General features: G+C 44.7%; 1 protein-coding gene across 1 annotated transcript in view; it reads right to left on the reverse strand.

The window, feature by feature from the left end:
* Positions 1-21,375, reverse strand: part of DNAAF4 (dynein axonemal assembly factor 4) — a 283,086-nt gene that overhangs the window by 9,718 nt on the left and 251,993 nt on the right. The window lies entirely within an intron of this gene.

Here is a 21,375-nt window from a genome sequence, read left to right on the forward strand (position 1 = left end):
CCTCATCATAGTCATAGAAGCAACTGTAGCAGTCCAGTTTGGGTCAGCGCCTCCGTGGGAATCAGGTGAGCGTTACAATGTGCTTCCTTCAGTTCTCTTCCCTAACAATTTCTTGAGACTTCCCTCATGATCTCCTGTAGCTCTTCCTATATACTTGTGGGTATTGAGAGTTTTTAATGCCAGGCTTATGACCACTTTCCCTGTAATACATTCTCCCCCTTCAGCCTTTCACCATATAGTGTTTATATTCTTGAGGGTTGATCTCTGCTGGGTTTTGAAAAGGATCCCAGGAATGCCCCTCCTGACCCCTATATGTATGAGGGGCCGAAGAGCCAAGAACGCATAAAGTCACTAATTCTTTGGACAATCCCTGAAGTGCACCACTGACTGGCACGTACGTATACAGAGAGGTATCCCCTCAGAAAGTAATTCCAACCGTATCCAGAGCAAATCATTCCGGATCCAGAAGACCCAACAGATCGTGGATCCAAATACTATAATGGACTGCATCGATTAAATGCCAAGAAAAGACGTCACTAGTGACACCATGACGTAGCAGAGTTAGCCATGAAGCACACTCGCATCCCTGCGCAGCAATACACAAACACACACTTGTATACATGAGAACATGCTTACACAGTACTATAGAGGACAGATCCATACTTTCAAAGCTTTTATTATTTTTCTCATTAGCTAAATGCAGTGACACTGAAAAGCAGGACAATAAGAGATCCTGAGGAAGCTTGTAGATGCTTATGGTAATTAACCCAATGTAACTATAGGAGTACATATGGAGCCTGGTAGAACCACGTACGACTAACCTATAGGAAACACAGCATAGCATAAGCATGTAGAAATCGACCATACAAGTCTAAGGAAAATTATAGAAGGCCTCAAGCCATAGAACACCAGACAAGAGAAGCAGGCTCAGGCTGCACGAAGCAAAGACCGCACTCGCAGATAAACAGTCACATTCCAAGCTCCAAACAACGAGCTGCCAGCTGCAGGAAAACTGAATAAATCCTCATAAATACGTACCCAAAGAGCTAAATTTTGTCGTCCACAACCACGTGATGCAGCCAAACTAGACAATGGGCATTCACCCGTGATGGGAAGATGAGACATTTCTCAGCAACCCAGACGAGAAGTGATACAAGTGTTGCAACGTGGAAGTGCACTCTCATAGGCAAAGGGGTCAACTACCAGATACAATTGGGACACAGTCACTTCACATCACCTTGAAGAGGTGCAGAGGGCCAAGAACCGAACTGGGTCTCAGGCCACGGGGGACCAGATATAACCAATCAAGAGACAGCAATCCAGGGGTGGATGGCAGAGGGCAAGGGCTAGTAATAGTTTCTTGGGACGGGGCAGGTCACCTTCCTGACATGAGAGGTCCAGTAGAATAAACTCTATATGGGCTAGCCATAGGTGATACCACTCCAAGCACCCAATCAATCGGGGAAATAGGTTTTTGGGGGAGGGCCCAGGTGATGATGCCATTTGTGGTCAAAATTGGGGAAAGCACCTTGGGGAGTGGAGAAGTACTGGAGAATTGTGATTGTCTTGTATGCTCACTGTCGGTTTGTTGTAATAAACGACAGTTTGACTTGCCCTTGGAGGAGTCCTCTGTTATTCTGGGGAAGAGGGTTGCTGGGCCCTCGGGAGAGCAATCTCCAGACCTCTGGCATACCTGGTCTCTCACCAACAATTTGGTAGAGGAGTGGGTTGGGCTAGGGTAGTCTTGCACGAAGCAAATTATCCCGCCGCAGTGCCTGGAGGGCTGCAGGATGCCTTGTGGGTTTCGGCCTCCAGCCTGGGAAACATCCTGCCTGCGGTCCGTGAGGAGTCCAGCAGACCAGACAGGTGGTGTAGCAGCTTTGGGGAAACACAGCAGCAGAGCGGCATCAGTAGATCAGAGTCTAAGTATTGACTCAGCCACAGAGCAATTGAGGGGAATGGCAAAGTAACGGGGGTCTGAAGGTGGTGTTGAGTATCTTTGGAGTATTGTCAGGTATTGTTTAGCATTGTTAAGTTTAGTATGGACAGGAGCGGAGGTAGATGTCATTTTTTCATGGTTAGGGCACATTCAGTTTTGAGGTAAAACGTTCTGGTGAATAACCTAGACTATGGACTTGACGGCACGGATGACAGAAGCTATGTGAATATTGGATTTCCTGTGGGTTGGACGTTTTAGCTTGGGTCACAGATGATGATATCCCCGTAAGGTTTAGCAAAGGCAGCTGGCCTGGATTTGCGGAAGGTGATTCGTCTGGTTAAGTCTCGTGGAGGCATTTTATCTACAAGGCGACGATGTAGGTATAGAGCAAATACAAGAGAATATTGGCATCCCCTGTTCGGAGGCAAGAAGACAGCTGTGGGTTCATATTGGGGTTGTGTGTATTTTGGGGTTTTAGCATTGTGCACGCTGTAAGTGATTTCTAGCACTACCTTGTTTAGTGAGTTGGTGACGTCACCCCTTAGATCTGTGCATAGTACTTGGACAGCACGAGGTGTCGTGGAAACAGTGTTGAGAAACGTTTGATTGACAGAGGAGGTGGTCCAGTGGCGGTGTGCAGAAGGCGCATGCTCAAGATTCGTGAGTGGGCCCAAAGAAGCCGAGAATTGCAGAGGGGCGGCGCGCACCCGATAGATTCTTGTGGAACCAGAGGGGCTCAAGAGAGAGTAAAAGAACTGTCATTTTTATTGTGCGTCTACCAACCGCGGAGTATCCAAAGCCTCGATTTGAGGTCAAGTAAGTAGAAGCGCAATGTTCCAATGGAAGTGCGGGGTGATACGCCCCTGCAGCACTTATGTAAGACCCGTCTGCCCTATAAGGACAAGATTTGTAAATATAGTGTGGAATAGACGAAAAGCACCGAGGGTAAATGGACTAAACCATGGCCACAATGCGGAAGTTTCTCCAAGAATGTGCAGCAATCACTAGCGACATACTTACAGGACACTTTTAAGGGAAAGAAGTTAGACAGCTGCATGGCAATATTCGAGCTGTGATGGATGTTTCAGGAGGGCGAGGTGGGGAGTGGATGAGGCATCAATGGATGCTGAACCAAACAGAGGCACCGGGGCCAGCATCCCCACCCTCTACTCCCCCACCCTCTCCTGTGGGTGAAAACACCGAGGAGACAGACGAGGAACAAGGGCTTTACCCACTACAGGATCTAAAAGCAGCAGACAGGTATATAAACCCAGTATTTCAACCACCACCATATACCAAGGAGGAGGGGCAGAAAGGAATAGGGCAAAAGAGCAGCAGAAAGAGAACAAACAGTGAGGAGCCGAAGAGCACAAAGGAGGGGGCCAGAGAGGATAGCTGCGAACAAATGGGCGGGGGGGGGCAGATTCTCCTAAGGCTACATGGGAAGACAACGGGCGAAGCAGTGGGGGTGACCAAAGAAATAGAAGGCCTTAGGGGGAGCAGTGAAGCACAGGACTGGGAAGAAATAATGGAAGAGGTAGACCGAAGAACGAGGGAAGCAGAAGAGAGACATGAGGGTGCAGAGACAGGCAAAAAAGAGGTAGGAAAAGAGCAGGAGCAGTGAGAGAGGAGGAGGAGGAAGGGGCAAGAAGAGATTGAGAGACAAAGGGAAGCAGATGAGAAGGCCAATCAAGTGTTAGTGGATAGGGAAGAGAGGAATCCCAGTATGCACGTGCAGCCTTCCTCCGTGCATCCAAATAAGAACTGGTGTTAGCATAGAGAATTCCGGGCGTGTGACAGGGAACGTAAATAGATTGCAGTAATGCTCGTCACACAGTGCGCACGCATGGTAATCGGAGTGCGAAACCCCATTGACTTCTGAAACCAACTATGTGTTATGTTTATATTTTGTTTTCTTTTTCTTGAATTATTTATTTTTGCAATCACATTTATTGTTCTTTACAGATTGCTTTGTTAACCACTGGGATGACTTATGTACATAAGCAGATCGTCAGCAGAAAGAAAAAGGAGATAATTTGGAACCAGCACTGCTGAGTAGAGGACACCCAATGGTTACTCACTCAAGGGCAGCAGAGTTAGGGCAAGGACTTCCTACAAATCCAGAGTGAGGGTACACGGTTATTTTTCTCTTTATACACATTAGTCGAGAAAGTGCGACTGTGTTATTGCATATTTTGCCATGCTGCCCAATGATTCACAACCCGATACTTTTCAGAGCCAATTTGTTCACTTTATTAGAAGGTGCAACAGATTCTGAGCATGTCCTCCTAGTGTGTTCTACCACGTTTTCATAGCAATTTTGGCCCAAGCTTATCCACAACTCGAACAAGGAAACCCACCTGTCCTCACAGTACTCAGAGACCCTACAATTAAAAATGTGCTGGGACAGCCATTTATTTTCACTATGCCCGACTACATGACCCACGGGGCTTAAAACTAATTTATCTTTATTTATTTATTTGAATTTATAAAGCGCGCAACAGGCCTGAGGCATTGTGGCACTGTTACAGAAGATGCATCACTTAAGTACATACAGAGATACAGTATGGTGCAGAAAACACTATACAACACTCATCTATTAATGCACAGTTTGTGCGCATTTCAATGGGAGAAATAATTATAAAGATGCTTATTTTGTCGTGTCTTTTATTCCCAAGTGGGGTCCTTGCATTTATCTTTTGGCGAATATCTCTTGTGTCTAGTGAAACCACTGTATCCTCTACTAACATTACCCCAACATCAGCAGGTGGAATGACCATGTCAGGTGGACAGGAGAGCACTGTAAGTACGTTAAGGAGAGGTAAGCGCATTGCTGACACAGACATGAAGGGGGGTGGACCTATATCTACCCTACACTGCTCTAGTGTCTAATAACATGTGGTATAAACACATGACAAAGTAGGCAAGGAAACCACCGTGGAGAGCTGTTGTGTTTGCTCACTAATCCCCTATGCCATGAGTGCCTCCAGAAAGTTCATAGCACCTTAAATACCAGCAGCAGGAGCACAATGCATCATGTACCTATCCAAGGTTACAACCCAAGGAAGATCCCAAGGGAAGACAGCGAAATGGAGATGGAAGTCTCAAACAACATTCCCCTATGAAAACAGTTAAATACAGACTCAGTTGGCTCGCCAGAGTTGCGAGCAGTCTACGGCAGTCCGCACTGCCTTTCCAGTCTTTCTACGCTTGACGTCTTTTTCCAAGGGAGGAGCAGCTAAAACCCCTGACCCTGCGCGAAGCAGCACGCGGAGTTGGCTCGCCAGAGTTGCGAGCAGTCTACGGCAGTCTGCACTGCCTTTCCAGTCTTTCTACGCTTGCCGTCTTTTTCCAAGGGAGGAGCAGCTAAAACCCCCGACCCTGCGCGAAGCGGCACGCGGAGTTAGCTCGCCAGAGTTGCGAGCAGTCTACGGCAGTCCACGGCCGTCTTGGCCCGAAATGGCCTCTTCAGCCAACTTGGACTTATTTAACCAACTACCAGCCCCGACAACCCCGTTGGGCCGTGTTCTACGCAGTCAGTATACACGTCTGGAACGAATTGACCGACGTAATAAAAAAGACAAAGGAAACCCACAATTCCGTCCAAATGTAAGGAAGGGTAAGGGGGAGGCTAAACCTATCTCAAACTCCTCCTCCTCCTCCTCCTCCCCACCGTCTAGGTCGAGCTCGCCAGACATCCCGCTGCTGCGCGATGTAAGCTCCCGGGCTGACCTAGAGGAAGGAACTGCCGAGCAAACCGAAGCAATTTACTGAGGGATGAAGTCTTTGACCAGCACCTCGCTACTACCGGAACTCTTTTGCAGTCCAACCCTGATGTGAACTTACCCGAAGGCTCCACAGAAAATGGCGAAACGACGATGATAAATCTGTCTGGCAATACGCCGTGCTCTGTATCGCGAAACCAGTTCTCATCTTCAGTAGACCGGCCTGCCTCTGCTGCGGCGAGTGGGACCACACCTGACGACGCCGAAGGGCGCCGTCGGTTTGACCCCAGCGGCCTGGTCTTACTGATCTGACAAAAATCTCCTGACCGGCCCGCTTCCGCTGTGGCTTTTGCCATGGCGAGTGGGATCACACCGGACGATGCCGGAGGGCGGCGCCGGTCTGACCCTAGCGCTCCGGTCCAGGATGAACCACAGACTCTTGAACTACCAATCGATCCAACCTCGCGACAAACCTTCGAAAAGCGCAACATCTACACGCCCTCTTTACAAGCTAGAAACCAGGAAGACAATTTAGTGGCGTGTGCTAATTTTGGAAGTATCATTCAAGTCTAATTGCATGCAAACCCTGGCTCTACGAAAACACTTGGTGAAGGAGACGATATCGAAACGCCTACCACTTTACCGCCACACCCACCGTTAACTTTACCGACAATAGAGAGGTCGGTAGGTTCTCCAACTCCTCTTAACGGTGGCCCCTTCTACCTTCCCCATGGTAGCGGACACAAGATCAGCCCCTGTGAATGCGCCGGCCATAGAGCCTTACGCCTTACAAAGACAAACTGCTATAGCTTTACTAAAAAGAAAAGCACTTCATCAGAAGAAACCCCGTGAGCCTGGGACTCTAGTAAGCTCCAACTACTACCAAAGGAAACAGCATCCAACAGCCAAGAAAATCGAGATTGGGAAAACGCTACTTTCCAAACCCCTAACATGCCACGTGCTAAAAGACTTCTTTGCCAGACAGAATAAGAGAAAACTGGTGAGGGAAGCCGAGCTCTCGGATGCCGAATTATTGGACGCAATTGCTGAAATTCCCCCGGCTCCTAAACAAATGAAAACGGGGGAGGCCGATTCATCGAATTCACCATTAATCGACTTATGCCTCTCTCCAGTAAGGGCTTCAGACGTCCCGCATAACCTGGACCACCTACAGTTAAACCCATCTATCGGATCCACACAGCCAGCTCTTAACTTGCTCGTGGAGTCATCTGAAGACCAAGTGTTGGGACCTAGCGTCCTGAACCTAGACAAACATAATCTATCAACAAATGCCAGGAATGAAGACTCGCCCCAAAGAACTATCGTGAACCAACTCGCTCCATGCACACGCCCTTTAGACCATCAGAGAAACTCCTCGACTCCAGGGAAAGACAAAACCCGTGAGATTCCTCCACCAAAATTAAACCACGAGTCAAAAAATCAGTCCACAGACATGTTTGAAGTGATGTCAGCTATCACGGTGGCTTTGACCCCGTTTGTAAAACTGTATGAATCGCTCAACGATTCAATGAAAGACCTGGTGGCAATAGCGGCCACTACAAACTCAAACGTGATCTTCTTGGAAGGCTTCATTATGGCTCTCGACCAAAAAAACATGGAGCGAGAACATCAGTGGGAGCAAAGAATGGCACACTTAGAAGACCAATTAAGACTAAGATCTCCACATACACTCTGTCCACCAATAAATATAGACAGACACATAACCATTCAGGAAAAATCGGATAAAGCAAATAAGGGTCAATCCATTAGGGAAACCCAAATTACTCCTGTAACTAAAGTATCAAAAGAAGGTGGTCAATAGACAGCCAAGGACCTGAAAGGAGGTGTGGCTGAATTTAGTAAAAAAACGACACTGCCCATTGTTAAAGCAAAAACTAGTTCTAAGAAACTGGAACCTAAAGTCGCAGAAATCCTTAGCTGGAGTAAACAAGGGGGGGGGAGCTGCAACCAAAAAGAATGTCACTCCAAGTCAAGGCACAGAATTCATCGAAAGCAGCACCACCTCTGGAAATTCAACCAACAATCGAGGTGGACGACTCATATTCATCTATCCCAGACGCCTCCTTGATGAACCTCACACAACACTTTGAACCGGAAGTTACTTCAAATTTACACTTCGCTTTGCCCAAGCCCTCATCAACAGGAATAACAAACGCCTCTACTGCCTTACTTACACTGGGCCTCACAAAAGTGTCCCTGACTTCATCGAACTCACCTACACCGTTCGTACCCAACGTGACAAAAGAACTACCTTCTGACGTACGGTCGGGAAATATGCACCCTATAGATGTCGTCAAAACGACACCGTACGATAACAAGCCGCAGGACAATAACAAAGAGTGCATTGAAACAGCACCCCAGTCAAGGCTAGAAGCCACCAAAATAACAAAAGACCCCTCAATACATGTCCAAACCACGAGTGAAACCCGCCTCTTTAAAATGGAACAACTAGTATCAGGAAAGAATTTTCTAGTTTTGAACAGAAAAACAGTTCTTACAATACTGTCTAAAGTGCCTAGTTTGACTCACTTGTCTACTACTAACTTCGTCTTAATTGAGCCTTACCACAGGCAGAAAAAGGCCAAAGCATATCTACACGTAAAAACCATTCCCCTGCACAAGCCAACTAAAGACACGCTCGAAGCACTGAATCAACTAGGCTTTGGTCTGTCAGAAGTGCAACTATTTCAATCTGCTTCCCAAGTAGGATCAATACAACGCAAGACAAATTCTCCAACTACAAACCACAAACGATCACCTCAAGCACAACAGAACACCAAGTATCGAAGTCACTATGCGGAAAAACGAGATCAACAACGTGAGAAAGACCTAAATACATGCCACGGACCTGGACAAGCAGAGCCCACCACCTTAGACCTGAAGGGGGCCAAAGTTGGAAAAAAAACCTGTCTCAGGTCAGACAGAACCTCCGTGAAAGACTTTCTCTCGGACCATAAAGAACCACTGAACCAATCACAATCACGGGCTCCATCTGGTCCTTGGTCTTGGTTAAGAAAAGTGCTAAAGCCAAATCCTCAAAATTAGCAACTACCCAACAAAGAACCGCAACCCTCAGAGAAATCTTCGTATCAAATCACTGAAGATCTTCCCCAAATCATCTCCATGTGTTCCTGGAATACGAGAGGCCATGACCATCTGCTAAACCCAGAAACACAAGATCTAGCAAAATTCGACATAATCTGCCTCCAAGAGACTTGGCTTAGGGAAAAACCAATTTTAGATGGATATACTACCGAAATATCACCGGCGACAAAAGGCATCCTAGGAAGACCATCATCAGGCCTTCTGACTTCGATCAGAATTGGATCCGGAATCGACGTCAAGGCAAAGATAGCTGAAACCTATGGAATCCTCGCTCTTCAGACGGAATGGTACCATCCGAATACAAGTGCCAAGGGAAACCTAAAGTCAAAGCTGGCTATCATCAATACTTATTGGAATCCACAAAGATCTACAAACAAGGAATTTTGTGAAGAAATGACTACCCCGTTAGACAAGATCACTGCCGAACTCTGTATTGACTACATCATAATTTGTGGCGACCTGAACGCAAAGTGTGATCATTTTAGTCACTCAGCACTATCGACAGCCCCAAAAGTAAGAGGAGACTTGTGGTTAGACCTGATGGATGCCAGAAATTTCCATAACGTGGCAATGGTGAGGAGCCAACTTCCTGCTTTCCCGACATGGGAACGTGATTTTTCAACAGCCACACTTGATTACATCTTCACATCCCTTGCTCTACTACCTCACGCGTCTACCTTCGAGATCTACAAAACGAAAGAAAGCAACCACAATCTTTTAACCATGACGTTGGAATCTATAATTCCGCTGAGATCGACCTATGCACCTAAGCTGGAATTGGCAGCGAACCAAAGGCGGCTTCAGCTCACAGCATCAAACATCAAAGAAATAACGAAAAACTACGATGAAGTCCAAAAAAATGCCACGGGTGCTCTGACAAGGCCAAACTACCTGCCCCTTCTTCTACCTCATACGGAAAAGCAAAAAAGCTGCAAGCCTACAGTAACAACTGGTCAGCACGAATATGACAAAGCACTAGTGCAAAAACGAAGAGAACGGAGAAAACTACAACGCGATTACAAAAGATACACCAATGAAAATCTTAAACAATTGTTGGCTGCGGCGACCAGATCTTACAGAGGGTGGAACTTTATCAGAAAGATGCAGAACACATGTTAAAAACATTAACGTCGAAAAGTGTCGGAGATTTCTGGGCTCTAATAAAGAACAAGGGCATCCGAAGTGATGACAAACTCTTCAACCTGATACCGGAATCATCCTGGACAGCTATCTACTCTGCCCAATTCGCCCCTACCTCTATATCTGCTACAGAGGTGGGAAACCAAAAGGAAACACCATGGATAAATTTAGCAGTCCAAGATGAAATAAAGTCAGTAATCTCAAAACTGAAAGCGTCCAGAGCACCTGGGCCTGATGGATTGACTAATATAGACCTAATGAAAAACCAAATGGAATGGTCCCTTTTGATAACAAAAATTTTCGATCATTGCATAATATCTAGACAAGTCCCGAAAACATGGACCGAGGCGGTTATTGTACCCATTTTTAAAAAAGGAAGTAGAGACAATCCGGCGAACTATCGACCTATAGCCCTTCTGGACATCATGGGCAAAATATTCGCGACCTTACTCCTTTCAAAATTTCAAAACTGGGCAACAACCTCTCCTTCAACCGATCACTTCCAAACAGGATTTCTCAAGACGGCCTCGACAAGTATAAACATCTTGATCTTGAATATCATCAAGGACAACGTAAAAAATGGGGCTCTGAAAGTTTTCCTTGCATTTATTGACTTATCCCAAGCTTTTGATAAAGTAAGCCGTCAAAGATTATGGTCGAAATTGTCCAACTGGAACTGTCCAGAGGAAATATTGGACCCAATAATCGCATTACACACAGAGACAACTATGCGAGTCCGTTTAAACCGACAAGGCATGCTATCGGAAGCAGTAAATGTTGAAAGAGGAGTCAAACAAGGCTGTCCTTTAGCCCCTGCATTATTCATCGCATTTCTGGGTGACTTTCAATACACGCAAACTTTATTGAGAGCATTCCCTCCAAAAGTTGGAAACAGCGCAGTGTCCAGGTTGCTCTACGCCGACGACTTAATTCTGATGGATCAAACCCAAGTCGGTCTTCAGCGCCAGTTGACAAACCTGGCCAGATTCATCTCCAAAAACGACCTAGAAATAAATGCAGAGAAATCGAAAATCTTGATCTTGGGGAACAAGCGCTCAAAATCTAAACCGGGTGGTACCTGGTTTGTAGACAACGTAAAGATTAAGATAGTTACAAACATCAGGTACTTGGGTGTAATGATTGACGAAGAACTGAGAACTCAACCATCGTGGCTTTGTGGTCTAAAGTCAAAACACTTACCACTCAAAGAAGACTGATCGACAACAAATATGGAACATTTTCCCTAATACCGGCGATTCAGTTTTACAGACAAAAGGTGGTACCATCTTTAATCTATGGAATGGACGTGGCGCTCAACTTACACGACTCCATCTGGTCAAAACTGGAGGGGTACTTCTGGAAAGCTGTCTTGGGTTTGCCAAAATTGGCATCTATCGCAGCCATACGACGCAAACTTGGCTTACTATCTCTGTCAGCATCCATAGAACAAAGCCAAATGAGAGCATTGAGGAAATTCATCGACCCAGACTCACTGCCAATATACAAAATGATTCGAGAAGAACTTCATATGGGGCGCTGCAAAGCACTGACCCTTTGAGAAAAAAAACTAACGTCACAACTAAAAGATCTTGCCTGCACCCAAGAGGATTTAATCCAAAACCCGGAAAAAAATCAAAATCAAAGTAGCACAAGAAGACTGGATCACTACATGTAATTTGGCAACTGCAAATAAACTTCTTGGTCACATACCACCAACAAACTGAATCTTCCGTTGAATTATTGCATCAAATTTCCAAATAAGAATCTTCAGAAAATGTTCATGCGAACAAGATTAAACCTGATGCCAACGCAAGAAATTTGGGCTATTCGCACTCAATCAATAAATAAAACCTGCAGACTATGTCTAAACCCGGATATTACAGAAACAGCAAGACATCCGATTTTGAATTGTCCTAAAACCGCCCACCTCCGAGCGGCATTCTTGCTGCCGCTACTCCAGGACACCACTCTTAGAGAAGAACACACTTGGTGGTGTAGATTGATTGCCGGGGAAAAACAAAATGGGTTATAGTGGCAGTCAAGATCCTTGAAGCTGCCTTAAAAAAGGCTATTGAACTCTGACTTTGATAATGAACTTAGTCGAGAATGAAATCTGTGAAATTACATCAACAGATCTTGAAAATCGGTATGCAAGCAAAGAAACAGCTATGCTGAATTTTTATACCTTGTAAAAATCAATTCTTTTTGGTTAAAATCAAGTAAATAAAAAAATAAAAAAATACAGACTCTTGACATGATGAACAATTACTGGCAGTTGGACAAAGCGATACAATACATAACTGACAGTCCACAGAAAGGCAAGACGAAAACAACAACATTAAAGAAACTACCATGCCTGAAGAGAGGGGTGAAAGAAATAGGAGTACCACCTGGATGTTGGGAAAGACCACAGATGCTCTTGTATTGCCAAGTATACACAGAGGAAGGATGGAAAGATGGAGTAGTCGGAAGCAAGGCACACACTCTAGTACAATCACCAGTGAACACAGTGCAAGGAGAAAATGACAAGTGCCTGAAAGAATGGTATGCAAGTGCCAAATTGCTCACCTGGGTAGAAAATGAAGCTGGACTGATGCCCACAATGCCTCTGAAGAAGCCAGCATTGTGCTACAAGAATGAAGGTGCAGTGAGAGTTGGAGATAATGTAGAATGTCGGTACACAGAAAAGCATCCAGAAATGAAGGTCCGCACCGCAGTACTGATGAATCATTATTGGGCGTGTGGGTCCAAGGCCTACGAGAAGCTGCCACCCACTGGGGAGGAGTTTGCTTGTTGGTACACATCAATATGCCAAAACTGCTAGTACCCCAGAAGGATGTAAAGATAGATGACTTCACGAAGATGGATACGAACACGAGAAAGAAGAGGTCTGTGGGAGTAGAAGAAAAGGGAAAAAAATAAAAAGGTCTGTGGAAGCGAGTAGAGTTAAGAGAGGAAACAATTTCTCATCAGAATCAGAAGCATCCCTAGATGATGTACAACCTGAACATAGGTTATTCAGCAGGACAGGAATGTTTTTCGCGTCAGTGGTCCCAGCAGTTCAGACATATGTGAAATGGCTGCAAATAACCAGATGGGAGCTGATGCTGACAAACTCTACAGTAAATGGTTTCAATGCAATAAAAGAAGCGCTCTTAGCAGTAAGGTTGATGGCTCTCCAACACAGATATGTTCTAGACCTCCTCACAGCAATGGAAGGAGGAGTTTGCCAAACAATTGAGAGTTCCTATTGCACATTCGTACCTACCAATGATGGAAAGAATGAGAGAATGGCATACTGACGGAAGCAGTGACGCGACAATCAAAGATGCATGCCAAAATGGAGGAAGAAGCCAAAGGAACCAGTAAAGATCAGAGCTGAATAGCATACCTATGGTCATGGATGCCATCATGGTTGTGGACAGATTGAAAGTATTACTAGGGGCACTAATATTAGTACTAGCGGGACTATGTGTGATAAAGATCTGCATCACACAATGCTGCAAAACTACTGAGAAATTGATAGGCATGAAGGTGATTGGTGTGAATATGGGAAAAGGAAAGGACAAGATATTGAATGAAAGATAACCTGAGAACAAGAATAAGGGAATGTCCACTGTTCCAAACTGAGATGGTAATATTCGATAACCCATTCGACAACAAGATGTAGGGGGAAAATGGGTGTGGTGCAACCCGGAAGGAGAATACCGTTATAGGACCTGGAGTTTTGACGATCATGCAAATTACTATGGACAGCTCAGCGGAGTGACAAAAATATAGCTAAGAACGAAGGTGACAAGGTATGGAGGAGTGGTCAATAGGTCGACCAGAGGGGGGGGACTGAAGAGAGGGTTCCAGGAATACCCCTCCCCAACCACATGAGTATGATGGGCCAAAGAGACAAGAATGCACAAAGTCACTCTTTTCGTACAATCCCCAAGTGCACCACTCACTGGCACATATAGAGAGGTATCCCCACAGACAGCCATTCCACCCATATCCAGTGCATATCCTTCCTGATCCAGGGGGCCCGACTGAGATTGTGGATCTGAATACTATAATGGGCTGCATTGATTAAATGCCAAGAAAAGACGTCACTAGTGACACCACAACGTAGCAGCGTTAGCCATGAAGAACACTCGCAGCGCTGCACAGCATTACACAAACACACACTTGCATACATGAAGAACATGCTTACAAGTTCTATAGATGGAGGACAGATACATATGCATACTTTCAAAGCTTTTATAATTTTTCTCATTAGCCAAATGCAGTAACGCTGAAATGCAAGACAACAAGAGATCCTGAGCAAGCTTGCAGATGCTTATGGCAATTAACCTTATGGAACTACAGGAGTATATATGGAGCCTGGTAGGATGACGTACGACTAACCTATAGGAAACACTGCATGGCATGAGCATATCGAAATCACATTAGAAGCCTAAGGAAAATTACAGAGGGCCTCAAGCCACAGAACACAAGACAAGCGAAGCAGGCTCAAACTGCATGAAGTGAAGACCGAGCTCACAGCCAAGGTCAAGGATAAACGGTCACATTCCAAGCTCCAAACGACAGGAGACCAGCTGCAGGAAAACAGAATGCATCCTCAGAAATGCAGACCCAAAGAGCTCAATTTTGTGGTCCACATTCACGTGATGCAACCGAACTAGACAATGGGCATTCACTTGTGGTGGGAAGACGAGCCGTTCTCAGCAACCCAGACGAGAAGTGAAACAAGTGCTGCAACATGGAAGCGCACTCTCATAGGCAAAGGTGGTCTACTACCAGATACAAATGGGACACAGTCACTTCACATCACCTTGAAGAGGTGCACAGAGGGGTGAGAACCGAACTGGGTTCCAGGCCTGGGCAGACCAGATCTAACCAATCAAGAGGCAGCAATCCAGGGGTGGATGACAGAGGGCAAGGGCCAATGGAAAGTCTATGACCCTGCAACAATGAAATAGATAGTTTCTTGGGACGGGGCAGGTCAGCCACCTGACATGCAAGGGCCAGTAGAATAACCTCTATATCGGCTAGCCATAGGTGATACCACTCCAAGAACTCAATCAATCAGGGAGATAGGTTTTTGGGGGAGGGCCCAGGTGATGACGCCATTTGTGGTCAAAACTGGTAAGTGCCTTGAGCAGTGGAGAAGTATTGGAGAATTGTGATTTTTCTTATATGATTCCTGTGTTTTTTAAATAAACAGTTTGACTTGCCCTTGGCTGAGTCCTCCGTTATTCTGGGGAGAGGGCTGTTGGGCCATCGGAAGAGCAATCCCCATACCTCTGGCATACCTGGTCTCTCACCAACAGTTTTGTATGACTTTATGCCAAGCATGGTTCCCCTTTCGTGGGTTCTTGGTACTGGATTGTCGCTTTTCTGATTCGGTTCGCTTAACAGTCTCTTTTCATAACACTTGTCACACTGGTTCCTGGTGGACTCTCTCCTCTGCTTAAGTTTGCCATACAGTGTTATACCCCTCGCATTGTATTGACTTGATAAAACTTCAATTCTCGGGTTTAATGTTCGACTTTCATATGCGTGATTAGGCAGTTTCTCACTTTCTCATACATTGCCTGTGCGGCCTTCCGCTGTTCCTGTTCTCCCCGGTACCTCTTCTGATGCTGGGGAACCTCGCGGGGCACAACGTGCAGTCGGGTCTTCTGATTCCTCTTCTCTGTATCTGGTCTTTTTGGCGTCTCAGATCCACGGCAGCGGGATGCAGTCTACAGATTCAAGCAGCAAGGAGCTTGGTGCAGTCGCTACTCAGGCAGTCTCAGCATCAATAGCTGGACCCTTTATCCACAATGATGCAGCTATGGTCACACCACCACCTGGTGTGGGACTTTATTTCCTGTTCGGGAACTGTTCTCCCGTTGCAGGATTCGTCGGCTCCCTGGTGTTTCAATCTGGTGTTTGCCTGTCTGAATGTTGCAGGCTCCGCAACTTTGCTCTGCTCTACCTCTGCAAGGTGTAATGACTTAATGTTTTCCCGTGCTTGCCATTCTCTCTACCTCCCAAGAAATATTCGTCCCATTAATGTACCCGGCATTTTTTAAAGAACATTTCTTTTTTCTTTGTATGGCTGGTTTGTTCCCACCTTGCTGGAAGCCAAATATGAGGATGACAAATCAGTCTTCATAGCTGGCAGTACCATTCAGGCAGATATGGTATTAGACCTAGGGGGTTTCATCATTGGAATATAAGTCCTTGTCTCCTAAGGGGGAATCACTCCCATTGAAGTCCCACATGCCCATACCCCTAGGGAGGGTCTTGCTGAGCGGGATCACCTCCCTATCCTTAAAGGGGGTGGATCCGCCTTGAGGAGAAGGGATGATTACCTGTGATTCGTCAGAGTGCATAGAAGTAGAGCTTGTTAACTGACAAGCAAACATTAAATGTTTGAATCCTTTGATCAGGGACTCCTTTGCAATCACTATAATGTGGTATTTTCTTACAGCTAGGTTAGGAGTGCAAGAGAATCCCCCACATTGATTTGCTCTAATTCTGGCCCAGACTACAAAGTACTAAAAGGTACAACATAGACTGTTGTGTATTACTGCTTTACTAATGGAGGTTCTTTCTGAGGGTCCCTTACACCCAGAAGCATTTACTGTTGGAGATCTAAAGGCCGCAATATGGGCACAGGGTACACTAGATGACTTCTGTTCAGGTCTGGGGGGGCAAGAATATTTTGCTGCACTACACAATGAGTGATTTCTCACATTTTCTAGCCATCGGTGCAAGAAATGTAAACCATTCTCCATCAACCCACCTCCAGTGAGTGCTGTGTGGCAGAGCAATGGTGGGGGATGGGGGCGTGGAAAGCTGTGGGGCTTGGTGTCTGGCATCATGGAAGGCAAGTGGAAGGTAGAGAAGCCAGCAAGTAGGAGGAGGATGGAAACTCTTAAGGGCGGCCAGAGTGGCAGAAAGTGTGCTAGTGTCAGTAGCGTGGCCCTCTAAAGGAGCTTCTCGTGTCTTCCCGGCACAATGCCGCTCACCAAGAGGGACAGAGACAATACACCTTCAACTGATGTACTTTCATAAAGAAGTACAGGCACTCGGCTGGTGACCACCATACATTTTTCCAATTTGCGTTAGCCCTGCATCCGCTCTGCAATCTTCCTTCAGGTCTCTGCCGCACCCTCCTACGTGCTGGCATGAACATGGCAGACATATTAAAGTACAGGAGCCCGGCTGAGGGGATGCGAACGGAATGATCTGCTCACGTGACAATTAAAATTATGCCACAGAATTATTGATGATCCGGCTGAGAAACAGTTATTCAGATTCAGGGGCTCCTACTTTGAACATGGTAAAAAGACTGACTGTTGGCTGGCACACAGACTTCGTGAACAACGGTCAGAAATGGCCATTACATCGATTTGTGGCTCTGATGGTAAAGTTAGATTCAACCCTGTGGAAATAAATGATGTGTTTAGGGATTTCTATTCACATTTATATCAAAATGAGTTGGAAGTCACGGGGAATCTTTTTTAAGTCATTAGAGATTCCACGAATATCTGATGAGGATAAAATGACACTTGAAAAACCGATAACTCTAGAGGAAATTAAACTAGCAATTCGCAACTTAAATACTGGGAAGACACCGGGTCCAGATGGGTTGCTGGTAGAATTTTATAAGATTTTACCTGATTCTGTGCTTGATATGTTGAAGAACACATATGTTATGTCAAGGGAGGAGGGTCTCTTACCGCTTTACACTATTCACGCCACAATTTCTGTTTTTCTAAAAAAGGGAAAAGATGGCAATTCTCCGGCAAATAATCGCCCAATATGTTTGATCAACATTGATAATAAAATTCTAGCTAAGGTATTGGCATTAAGGATATCTCACCTGATGGAAGATCTAGGCCATGTGAATCAATCAGGTTTCGTTAAAAATCGTAAAGCTTCAAGTAATGTACACAACCTTCTGCTAACTTTGGGTAATGCTCAATCCTCACCTGAAGATGCAGTAGCCTTTTCACTTGATGCGGAAAAAGCATTTGACAGGGTAAACTGGTACTATCTTTTTTCAGTCTTGGAGAAAATGAATTTTGGAGAGGGTTTTGTTTCATGGGTACGCCTGTTATATACTCTACTGATGGCGGATGTAAAAACTAATGGTCTGCGATCTGAATCCTTTCCACTACAGAGGGGCACTAGACAGGGCTGCCCTTTGTCTCCTCTACTTTTTGTTTTAGTGATTGAACCATTGGCAATTGCTTTGAGACAGAGTCCTGATTAACGAGGCATTGGTATTCAAGGAGTAGTTTAAAAGATATGGTTTAATGCAGACAATCTTTTGTTGATTTTGAAAAATGTAAACAAATCTATACCTGCATTGATGGAGATATTGAGTAATTTCTATAAAGTGTCAGGATACAGAATTAATTGTTCAAAGTCTGAAGTGATGCCTTTGACATTCATGTGTGACAGATTGTTTATTAGATCATGGGGTTTCCAATGGTGTGAGAAGAGCACGAGGTATCTTGGTGTACGGCTGACACCACAGATTGGGGATATGGTTGTTGAGAACATGGATGAGGTGTGTAAAGATCTGAAAATGTGTCTGGAGAGATGGTCACTATTGAGGTTATCACTATGGGGCAAAGAAAATGCACTGAAAATGACTGCTACTCCAAAAATCACTTATGTACTTAGTATGTTGCATTTGGAAATAAAAACCTTGTATTGGATAAGAAACCCCCTAGATTACAGCTTTGGAAACTTCAACTTCCATTAAGAAAAGGTGGTCTAGGTTTGCCTAATTTCCGTGCCTATCAATTAGCCTTTGTGGGTCATTTTGTTGTGCCTTTTTTGTTAGATGAACCTAGTGAGTGGGTCGTTGCTGAGGCAGGGATGATGGGGCCACTTCTACCAGGGGCTGTCCTTACTACGACAAACATTGTGAGTAGAAGAAATCCTATTACTACGTTTTTGCGGAACTGTTGGAAATCCATCCATGAATATTTGGGTTTGGATGCTTTACATTCTCCAAATGCGTCAATATGGATGAATGCAGCGGTGAAAGAAAAAGGGAAGGTGTTATTCTGGGTGGAGTGGTTTTTGGCTGGAGTGTGCTGGATTGGTGACTTATGGCAAAATGGGCAATGGATTTCTGGGGTAGAAGTTCATGAGAGATGGAATATTGAACATGATTCAGAATTGGATTACAGGCGCTTGAAAAACATATTGGAATTGTGAGGTAGAGGGATGATGTGAATCTAGAAGTTTTTATGGCTGAGAGAATGCCTGGGAAAGGAGGAATAGCGAGTAGAGTGTACAAACAAATGGTTTCTAAATACAAAGAAAATGTGAAAACAAGAGAACAATGGAGTCATCATTTGGGTTGTTATATTTCTGAAGAATGTTGGATGGAGATGTGTGAGAATGTTAAGAAATGTTCTATGAACTGGATTGAAAGGTCAAGGCAGATAAAGATACTGAATAGGGTTTATTGGAGTCCCGAAAGAATGCTGAAAAGGGGATAGTACATTCTGATATATGCTGGAAATGTTTGTGTGATGTTGGTACACTTGAACATATGTTCTGGTATTGTTCTAGAGTTCGGGGATTCTGGTCTGATATATGCACCATGTGCTTGCTGGTTTTGGGAACTGTCGTGGATCTGGATTTTAAGACGATTATTTTGGGAAGTAATGATCTCCTAGAGGATCTTACAATGCCACAAAAAAGGTTCTTGTTCAGAAGGGGCACTAACAGGGAAGAGGTTGATACTTCGGGACTGGAAATTGCAAAAGATGCCAAAGTCGTCTGATTGGATATCAGAAATGCATTCTATTGCAAATATTGAAAATGTGATTTTTGCGAAATAAAGGAAATTGCAACATTTTGAGAACATTTGGAGAAGATTTCTTGATATATATGAGGTTTAACTTTTTATTTTAATCTTTATATGAACTGTTACCTTTATGTAATGTACGTTTTTTTTGTTATATGATCATATGGTTTACAGGAGTGTTAAGGCATTGTGGTACTGTTATATTTGTAATGTTCATTAGCTTGTATAAATAAAAATGTATTCCACTGTAGGCAAATGAACACTCGGACAGATTTCACCAGGTCCTAGGCCAGGTGCGAGTGGAACCACATGTACAGTTTCTCTGAATTCTGGTACCTGTAGATTTGCTTTTCCATTATAAATGTGGGGCTGCAAGTGGCGAAGGCAGCGTTACATGTCCTGTTCACTTGTTGTACGAGTGTACGAAAGGTGCCTGTAAACCCCCCTCCGAGTTGCACATGAAAGACAGGTTACCTGCTTTTATCACAGTATGAAACAAGCATGAAGCTTGCTGTTAAGCATTATGTGAATATAATGTGCAGTAATGTAAAAAGGTAAAATTCCTTGTCTTGTGAAATGAGCAGACCAGTCAGTAAAGTTTTTTTTAAATGTAGTTATTTATTTTACCTTTTTCTTAAACGCAGAAAGAAATAGCTCTGTTAACATGGGGTTATGGTGAGGTTTTGCAAAGGGTGAGCTTACCGCTGTTTAACAGACCTTGAAGAATGAGCTAAATAACATCTCTAGGGTGTGTGTTGTTTGTGTTGGCTATCCAGGCTCATTGGAATGGGCACCCTGCAGCTCTCCCCCTTGATTCCCAGAGACAGTGGACAAAACCTCTTCCTCGGACCACCATACCCGCATATGTTCTACTATCCCTTGTGCAGCAGGTGCTGCTCAATGCAACATTGAGGACTTCAATTTACTGCACAGAATTCCGACCCCCGCAGTGCAGACCGCAGCCACAGTGGCTGATCTAGAACAACCTCTAGCGCCATGCCGCCCACTCCTCCTTGAATGTACAGGCGCATCAAACATGCTGGCACTCAAGATGTTTACTGCAAGACTGTTCTGCACAAGTAACAAGCATGGGGACTGGCTACAAAAAGATGATACACTCAGTTACATGCTTTGAATGCACTCTCTTGCCCAAGACATTTCGACGGCAAACAATTTCTAACACTTCAATGCAAACTGCAAGTATGAAGTATCTACAATGGCTGTACAAATTCGACATGCTTAGTTGCAGATACTGAATGTAATCTCCATCCGTTCGCGGTCTCCAAACAAATATGTGATCCTACTCTCCCAAGTCTGACAAGCATTGACAAAAGCATTTATGTAAGGAAATTACTAGTCACAAAAATGGTCTATCCGATTTGAATTTTATCCCTCTCCCAAGTCATATTTTAATTTCCTACCCATCCCTCAAGTAGAGCCTGTTCTCTTAACTGCGGTACAGCTCCTACCTCTGCCAGCACAAGGCCATTTTTTAAATTGAACCACACAGCCCTATTTATACTCTTAAGCCTGAACCACACAAATCACTCTGCCTGAACCACTCACAAAGTTTCAGAAGGTCAGTTTTGGAAGAAAAAGCCAACATTCTTATAAAAACAGAATATGCTTGT

This window comes from Ambystoma mexicanum, chromosome 11, assembly GCF_040938575.1.
Source record: "Ambystoma mexicanum isolate Mex_15411 chromosome 11, UKY_AmexF1_1, whole genome shotgun sequence".
In the NCBI taxonomy this organism is placed as follows: domain Eukaryota; kingdom Metazoa; phylum Chordata; class Amphibia; order Caudata; family Ambystomatidae; genus Ambystoma; species Ambystoma mexicanum.